The sequence below is a fragment of the Penaeus chinensis genome, chromosome 20 (assembly GCF_019202785.1).
Source record: "Penaeus chinensis breed Huanghai No. 1 chromosome 20, ASM1920278v2, whole genome shotgun sequence".
NCBI lineage: Eukaryota > Metazoa > Arthropoda > Malacostraca > Decapoda > Penaeidae > Penaeus > Penaeus chinensis.
The window spans coordinates 23085596-23095595 of NC_061838.1; the positions used below are offsets into that span (position 1 = coordinate 23085596).

General features: G+C 30.3%; 1 protein-coding gene across 3 annotated transcripts in view; it reads left to right on the forward strand.

The window, feature by feature from the left end:
• LOC125035807 (protein artemis-like) overlaps positions 1–9312 on the forward strand; it is a 21408-nt gene extending 12096 nt beyond the window's left edge. Inside the window, exon 8 of one of the 3 annotated variants that reach the window (XM_047628023.1) lies at positions 1873–9312. The gene's annotated coding sequence lies outside the window, so the exon portion shown is untranslated. Of the gene's footprint in view, positions 297–1872 lie in introns of those variants that run through there. The other 2 variants (XM_047628024.1, XM_047628022.1) reach the window with 2 other exon arrangements.
• Positions 9313–10000: the final 688 nt, after the last annotated feature.

Below are 10000 nucleotides of genomic sequence, written 5' to 3' on the forward strand. Positions count from 1 at the left end.
AGTATATTATGAAATATTTACATTGTAAGATCAGGTGCTTACAAATATCATGTCATTGTGGCTGGCACCTGATGCAGTTAGTGTATTCAGAGGCATTCTGTTTTTACTATAAGTAATCAAATATATGTTTCTCTGCCCCATAGAAATAGGTAGGTAATGAAAATAAAATATGAGGTCAGCATTCGTTAACATGTATAACATGGTTGATACTAATGACAGTATAATGGGGAGCAAAGGCATATTAGGTCATATTGCTCCTTCCTGTCTTACCAAAATATCATAATACTGAAAAGTTTCTTGACAGTTTGATTGAGTACACCTTTGAATATAAGTTATTTAACATTAAACTTATATAAATCTTAAAGGATGTTGTACAGGAACCCTTTTTCCTATAATCTGCACATATTCATTGTAAGGAACAATCTTTTGTTCTATACATATTGATTGATTAGTATTTGTTTACAATATAGGAATATGTAAAAAAAAAAAAAAAGAAAAAAAAATATTCAAAATAAGTATTTGCAAGAATATTCTGAGTGAAACAAATATGATTATAGTAAGGATATTCAGGGTCATCCTGATTTCCACTTTTATTGATATTTCAGTACTGAATTGAAAAGAAGACTAAATGTTCATTGTTATTCAACCTAAACCTTATAGATTATGCCTGTTATTGAAAGACAAATACTTTTTAACAGGTAGATGCAGTGTGTGGCTGAGTTATAATATTTTTTGCTTACAATAATGAGAGTTTACTGAGTGCAGTTCAGACATTTTAATTACTAGATAGTGTATGAATAGAATGAGGAATTATACAGTGATAGAAAAGATCTCAATTACTGCATGTCAGCCTTTTGATTATCTTAGTGGTACTTCTTCAGATTTTTAAGTTACTTTCTATTCATTCCATTTTTTTATTAACTCATTCCATTTTAAAGGAGTCTGACCAGCTATTGATGAGGCTACTTTTCTTATTGTTTTAAGTGAAATACTCTCTGAAAATACTCTAGGTAGCAGATTTGGTGAAAAGGAGCTCTTTCATCCTTAGATAGTTTTAAAGAAATTTTCTGTATAAGAGACATTTAGTCTAACTTCTGTGGGCTCTTTGAAGCGTTAAAAGTAGACATTTGTTGTTAGTAGATTTCTAGAAAGGAATTGTAAAATGCATAAAACATATGAATTATTTTTTTTTACAAAAATAGCTTATGCTATGGACTTCATTAAATTGCATGGACTTGTCATCAGCTATGAGTAACACAGAGGGCAACCCCTGTTATGTTTATACTCATTTTTTTTTCTTTTTTCCATTATTTTGTGTTATTGGCAATAATGATGCTTGTACCTGTATCAGACTGAAAAGCACAATATTTATGCATTATGCTTGTCTATAAACAAAGAACTTCTAAAGTTAAAAGCATATATATATATATATATATATATATATATATATATATATATATATATATATATATATATATTTATTTGTGTGTATGTATATAGGTGTGTATATATATGTATATGTATATATATGTATATATTTACACATGTATATATATATATATATATATATATATATATATATATATATATATATATATATATATATATATGCATGTGTGTGTATGTGTATATATATATATATATATATATATATATATATATATATATATATATATATTAATAAAAGTTGTCATAGTTTCAGAACAGAAATGAAAACTGATCTCATTTGTGAAAAAGCCTTAGATTACATTACCTTTAACAAATAGGTGATAACATGAGGATATTGGTCTGACTTGACTCACTGCCACATCCATCCTCAGGAGTTTGATCCCAGATTTTTTTCTCTTTCTTTCTTTTTCTTTTTTTATGCAGTTCCTGTGATGCAAAAACAAGCTGAAATATGCCGATATTTCCTCATGATGTGAAAAGCCAGACCTTGTGTGTTTAACGCCTACAGGATGTCATTATAGAATTATACCTGTTGTGATAAAAAAACAATTCCTTGGAGAATATGTATATCTTCTGCACTCTTTTTGTAATTATTAGAAGACAAGTAGGAATGTATTACACCTATTTTGAAAATCAGCTTTGACTGTTAAGTATTTTTCAAACTTAATTCTGTAAGTTTTATATGTTACAAAGTTTAGCACAAAATCTGTTTCTGTATGTTTTATTTGTGATACAGAAAAGCCAACTATATTTAATTATTATTAATATATATATATATATATATATATATATATATATATAAATTTTTGTTTGTTTAATTGTTTCCAGAGTGAGTTGATATACTTATTCAAAACTGATTAAAGAGAGAACTACTAAGGAAACTTGTTTTATATACTCTTTTGCTTAATCTTTTTTTTTTTTTCTTTTGTTTTTTATGCGTATATAAAAATGAAGATTAAGCATGTGTGCATGCTCGTATTTGTGAGTGGGTATGGGCATTTATACATTCATAAATGTGTGTATATATGCACCTTTGCATACTTGTGTGTCTGTATGCAGGACCATATGCATATTTATATCTGCATTGTGTGCATGTATGCATGTCTGTCCACGAGAGCACCCTTGACCTTTCTACTGTTCCAAGACCGTGAATTTCCTTACAGGTTCCTTTCTCATCTTATATCTGAATATCAAATCAATTTGCTTCAGCCATGAACAGACAAGTTTTGCAGATTGCCTTTAACTTGGGGCATTTTCTTTGGATGGTTGGCCTGTCAGCTGGACCAGCATGAGGGAAACCTATTTACATGTGTTTGTGTATATACATAGATAGTCTATACTCTGATATGTGTTTATATACAATTGGAAATGTGTTTGTAAATCTGTTTGGCATTATGAAGGTGCTTTAGCACACATTTCTGTGAAAACCCCTGCCAGTGGGAAGTGTTTGATATTACTGTAAGTAAATCTCCAACATGAAATTGGCAAAGAGAAACATAAAAAACATGTTTGACATGTACAGAAATTAAATATTTCTGCAACTAAGGTCTTGAGAAAAATCATTTTTTTATTTGTATTTGACATACCAGTTAGTACTACTGTAAATATTATTTATATATGTCTGTAAATAACTCGTAAGAAGCATTTGTTGATTTTTTTTATCTTTATCTTTTCATTTTCTGTAAGAAGCATTTGTTGATTTGTTTTATCTTTATCTTTTCATTTTCTCTCTTTTCAATTTCTCTGTCAATCTTTAACAGCCTTTAAGGTGCTAAAACATTTGACTCAGAAGAGTTTTAATGTACCAAGCACTTTAATACACTATGTTACTAGATTTACACTGCTATGTCTTGCGAGTGAATTTCAGTAAATAGTGTTGTTTTCAAATATGTAACAGGTTCAGCTATATTTTGTTACACATGTTATTCACTGGCATTCCAAGATAATTTTTTTTTTCTTTCTTTCTTTCTTTTTCTTTTTTTTTTTATCTTTGATACATGACCTTTACTCTTATCAGAAGTGTGGAAATCATGAATATATCCAGTCACAAAATGCAGTGTAATAGACTAGCATTAAAGAAAAGTGAGCTCGTATATGAATATTAGCAATTTAAACAGAAGTTAATATCTACATTGATGGTCACATTGTATGCTAAACAGTTATGATGGTTTTTTAAAGGGAAATGACTGCATTTTTGGTAATTTGAAATGGAAGGTAATGAAAATAGCAGTGATCTATAAAAGGATACAGAGGTATGTAGGAAGCCTATTTGTGATGACTGAAACTGAGTCATGTTCAAAAAGATGGGGAGTAGTGGATTTTGTGAACTTTCTGTGGGAATTTTGATAATGTGCTAAAATGTTAATTATTGTTTGTTAGTAAAATCTCAAATATTTTTGGTTAATCTTTATTGTTATTATTTACATTGACTGATCCATGAACAGAATTTCTTCAGCTTTTGTAAAGATTTGTTAGCATTTATTATACAGGGTTAGTGCAATTCAATAATTATTTACTATCTAAGGTCAGTAGCTTATTAGATAATGTATATATACTTATTGCATAGGCATAATACTTGATGCTTTAATATACAAGATCAAAAAAAAAAAAAAAAAAAAAAAAAAAATGCAGGTCCCTGCTTTTTTGTACAAATTAGTAGAAAGAGCTTTATGCCTCACATGTCTTTGGTGAGTTACATATTTCCTTTAAGTAGTAACTGTTGTATAAGTAAGGGGACATTGTGATATTTATGGAGCCAAAAGTGAAATACCTTAAATTGTTGTTTAGATTTATATATATATATATATAAATATGATATTTCCCTTCAGATATCATGTATGACATAGTCACACCACAGCTCCTGTTACTTTCAGAAATATGATCTACCTAAAGCTGTGGTGTTGTCTTTAGAGAGAGATATTGGTGGGAAACTAAAGTAAAGAAAATGTAGCAATTAACACTGGTCTACACCTTACACGTTAGGATCTTAGTAACCGTAGTGTTTGTAAAAGATGAATCATAATTGATGTTCTTTATCAATTAACCCAATGACGCTGGGTTGTATGTAGCCCTGGGCGGATAGTATTCCAGGGATGCCATAAATCTTGCAGGCCGCTGTGCCTCCACTGACCGCTTGCATTGTGTATAGCATGTCATATAGCCTTTTACTCTTCTTTGTTTACTTGTTTCTTTTGTTGGTGCTTCATTTCTTATATACAATTTTGTGTCTTACCATATATAGCCATGTATGTCAGCCATTTTAGCAGTTATGTATATATATATATTTTTTTTTTTTTTTTTTTTTTTTTTTTTTTTTATTAATTCATAGACACATAGAAGATATTGTCTAATTGAGTTATCTGTCTATTAAGATTCTAGGTTTATGTGAAAAGGAAAAAAATGGAGGTTTGCTACTTTACATGATTTTGTTACAAACAGAATAATGATACTGGATAATTCTTTACAGTACACTCACCAGAGACTAAGTCCCCAACTCCACATCAGACTATTCCAAGTCTAAATTGCAGTGAGGTAGTGGTACTGCCTGAGGGGAGGGTTGATGAGGTGCTATGCCCAGCAAACATTATCTTCACTTTCCTATGCATAACTCTGGAGGACTGAGTGGACTTAGGCTATGAGTGGCGCTTTCCATGATCATTTTCCTTTATTTTTGGTGTAACTGCTAGATTCTGCTGATCATTTCTTGTAGCAATGACTACAACTTTTTGTCCTCTACAAGAATATCATATTCAGTTTGCCCTACTTAGTGTGTCCATACCGCAAAGATTAACCTGATACTGTATTTATATTCTTCTCAAATAGATACATAGAAAAAACAGAAAAAGAATTAACAGGAAGAGGCCATTGATTAGCCTACTTAGCAAGAGTTGGAGATCCACCAAATCTGAATGCATTTGCTCAGGTTCTTGTATGTGCATGTGCACAAGCATACATGCAACCCCCCCCCCTCCCCCCCACACACACACACACACACAAGAGAGTGAGTGAGTGAGTATGAGTGTCTGATGTAGTGGATCTCCAACTGTATCAAACTCAAACTTTAACTTGTCACTGATGCTTTTTTTTCTGTTGACAAGCCCTGTTGTCACTGGCACAATCATAATATTGTCACTATCCTCACTTGAAAACAGTCAAAGAAAGGATACATTGCAGGATAGGGACTGAAAGATCTGCTAGGTGGTGAATAGCTGCTGGTTGCAGTCTTGAGTGAGAGCAGCAACACAAGCAGTGTAAAGATAGCTAGAAACCATAGGATAAACTATGGTTAAGGTGTGGGAGATGACTAAAGTGATTCAGTGCTGTTGTGCACCCCCTAATGTACACTTGTCCTGCAAGTTCAAGAAAAGGGTAAGCTGGAGAAGCTAAATATAATGGTGTAAACCTCAGGTAAGGTTTGCATACATAAAACTATAAGGTTCTTGAAACTTGATTTTTTTTTAAGTGATTGAGGTAGTTACAAATATTATTAATATCATCACTATAATCCAAGCATCTATATTGCCAAATAACATGAAATAATCACCAAAGCCAGGAGGAATTATTTTTCTGAATCACTTTATGCAAGCTGGCGTCAGTGGGTTAAATTACTTGATGGCGAAGATATCTGTACTACAATAAATCTGGAATGGAGTGGGGATATTTAATCAAAACTATAGAAAAACATTATTCAAACTTGTACGAAAGGTTTTAAATTGTATGCTGTCTTACCTTTCTTTATGAAAAAAATTGTATAATTCTCCTAAACAGAAAGTTTTATCAGTCCCACCATTATCTTATTAGTGCCATATGGTCCATATTGCCAGGAGCTATAAGCTATTCATCTACTATTTGTTATCTTTTGTAGTTGTCCCCTTAATGTACAGCTTTTACTCTACTTCAACATCTCTTTCTGATAAAGACAAAACAGTAGTCAAGACAAACATACATTGGTAGAATTCCTTACTAGAGAGCCAGGAGAAGGCAAACCATGCTTACATATCTAGTCTCATGTATTTATTAGAAGCATACTTTACTAGAGATAATTAGATTTTTTTAAAAAAAGAAAGCTATTTATAACTTAATCTACATGTACTGGAGCTTCTCCTTTGCAAGTATTAGTCATAAGTAGCTTGACTAGGGGTTGGGACAACAAGCATCGTGCTTTCAGATTTTGAAGGTTGAATACACTGTAGGTAGTTTTTGTACCATAAAATGGATGTTCAGATTTTAGTGAATTTGATCACTTGCAACATTATTCTAGTGCAGTGTAATTCCCTCTACGTATTGTTGCAAGTGATTAAAACATATTAGTAGTAATTACAGTAGACCAAAAAAAAAAAAAAAAAAAAACTAAATAAAGTATGTATCATTAAACCCAGAGATTAATTGTAAGTGCAGGAGTGCAAGGATATATCTGATTTTATGGTTTGCACTTTTAAAGCAGGACTTCCAAGTAATTGGCATTGTTTTTTATCCAGATTTTATTTACCATGAGGCTAATTATCTGTTATTGTGTATAAATGAACTTAATTTTATTAATCCTTTTTTTTTTTTTTTTTTTTTTTTTTTTTTTAAATAGAGAAAGCCTGTCTTGAATTATTAAAATAAGCAGACAGGAGTAGATAGTTTACCTTTCTTAATATTGTGTATATTTCCTAATACAGTAAGGAATATCTCTATTGTCTCTTTCTTGGATCAGCTAAATTACATACACTTCATGAGAGAGTGATGTACTTGAGTATGGAAGGGACCAACAAGAGTAGATATTTGAGATACCTTAGAGGCATTTGCTTTTCAGTGTTGTTAAACACTGAGTGTATTGAATGAAAGTTTAGAAATTTTATTTAAATGTTTAAAAATAATGTTTAAAAATAATGTTCATTAGGCAAAAGAAAAGAACAAAAATAAAATAAAAAATTAAAATTAGCATGCATCTTAGGTATTAGGTCATGTACAGGTGAGCTAATGCTTGAATTATGTTTGTTTGTGATTGGGAACCTCAGATGAAATTAACTTCAGATTACTAAATTAGAATTTGCAGCATTGTTGGTTACTTATGTTTGCCTTATTAGTGATTATTAGAGATAATCAATAAAAGTGTTTGTTGTTTTTAGTTAATTCAATGTGAAGAAATTATTTGCAGTAAGCAAGCAGAGAACAAGAGCACATTCTTAAGTATGCATCATTTTTCCAGTATGCATCTCCCATTATCATACATGTATATATTATAAATATAGGTTGTCAAATGCATTTGGAAACCATTTTTAATTTTCCTCTTGTTTCAAACTTTACATTTTACCATTTTTTGTGATATTTCATTATAATCTGTAATGTACTTCAAGGACTCAAAATAAGCATAACATTTCTTATTACATACTTTCAGTGATAGAATCATAACTTTGTACAATTCTGCGTGAGAAGTTTCATAAACATAATACACACATTATGTAGATTTGCCCACCAATATGTATTTGGCTATCACCTTGGTCTTTATCACTGTTTGTAGGTGCATTATGAGGTACAAACTTTAATCATATCTGTTATAATTGCTGTGTTATGTCTCATTTTGTTATAATGAAATTGTACTTTCATACAATTACTTATTCTATTTTATAACAATTTAGTAAAGACTTCTCTGTTAGAAGCCAGTTGATGAAGAAATTTGTTGAAGTCTTCAGAGGTCTTATCTATATCTTGGTATGCAAATGTGACATGAATTGTATACTGCATTTGGAGGGAAGACCATTTTATAAGTCTTGTAAGTCTATTCCATTAAGATTGAAGTAATTTGTTCTTAATTACAGCAGTATTGGACATGGTTATTTAGAAATGTAAAGACAAGTGTTGGCTGTATGTAATCCATGATACTCCTCAATTACTTGAATAGACTGAGGCCGGAGTCTCTTGAGAGATTGCACGTGTCACTTTTACTATGGTTGCTCTCTCTTGTTTTGTTATGGGAGTGCATTTTGTAACATGATAAATGCAGCATGTTGAAAATATAATGATCTTGTCATGTTTATCTGTACTGTTCCCAGTAATGTAGAAAAAATCAGTGAAATAATTTTTTGCATAGATTAAAGGAAGCAAAAAAACTAATTGGCATGAAACTCTTAAAAATACCATTTGAAAATGTAATACTAAAAGGGATGTGGGAGGGTTTTAAGTATTTAAAAGCAGTATTAACAATGTATTGCCATGCTTTTTTGTGAATATTGTAGATAATTTCATGTACAGTAATGAGATATGGAAGTAAAATATTATTAAAACCTTTGTATCTTATTTAATAACCCAAAATTTATTTTACATTGTTCACTTGTTCGTGGAAGTAGAATAAAATTATATAACTGAATATTATACAAAAGAGATCCAAGTTTATTTTCAATAGGAAACTTCCATCTGAGATGGAAGAAATGATAACGGATAGTGATAATAAAATAGCTTATCAAGAAACACTTTTTATTTTTTGCAAATAAAACTATAGTAATATCTGTATAAAAGGAATAATTAGAATATCAAAACTATATGTAACACACAAAACGAGGAAAAATGCCTTTTGAGCTTGAGTACTTTTGTTTGTTATTGCCCTCGAACCCCATTATACATTCTGTACATAATACCACCACTGGTGGACTTAAAATTTCGTACCAAATTTCTTGTGTACCTATATTACACAAATTAAACAAGGTATTTATTTGAAATTGCCCAAATACTCCGAAGTTATTAGCCTGAAAGATATCATAAATGCACCTAAATATTTGCCCTAAAAAGTTATCAAAAGTGATATACCTCAAGTGAACTATTATGTATACATTGGCCCTCATTACATGTTCTGATTCTGTAAAATATATATCTAAAGATAAACTGGGGTTTTACTATTAGTCTGTTGGTAATAACCAGGAGACCTATGATACACAAAGTTTCATCACTGACCTTTTTTTATTCAAGACTAGTATTTTACAAATTAAATATTTGGTTGGTAAACTAGAAATAAATGAATTATTTATCTTTCCTCTTGAAAAGTATGCTTAACTTTTATAATGCTTTAAAAAATAACTGACCTATTTACTTAAGACAGCATTTAACACTGTATTTACAACCAAATGTCTTGCTTATAAAAAGTTTCCTTAACACCTTAACTGCCATATGTACCACCATTATAATGGTACATTTCAAACTTTTGGTAAATGCCACATGTACTAAAACTGACACACAAATTAATTATATGAAAGCGTAAATATGAATTTACTCAAAACTATAACACTAAGAGACTAATTCATAACAAAGTTAGACTTTTGCCTTGCAAAAAAGTTCCTTATTTCTAGACAACCAAACTTCATATCCTTTGAAATTCAATCATATATTTTTTTTTTAATGTAAAAAAAAATGCAAAGCAAAGCAATAGCATTTTCTCTTTACATTGTCATTATAACTCAAAAAAAATACTTAAAGTCTTAACAAGAAAATATAAAAGTAGTATCACTGAAAACTGATCCATAAGTTCTTTTATTACTAAGCAAAGGAATGACTACAAAAGAACATAACCTTTTAT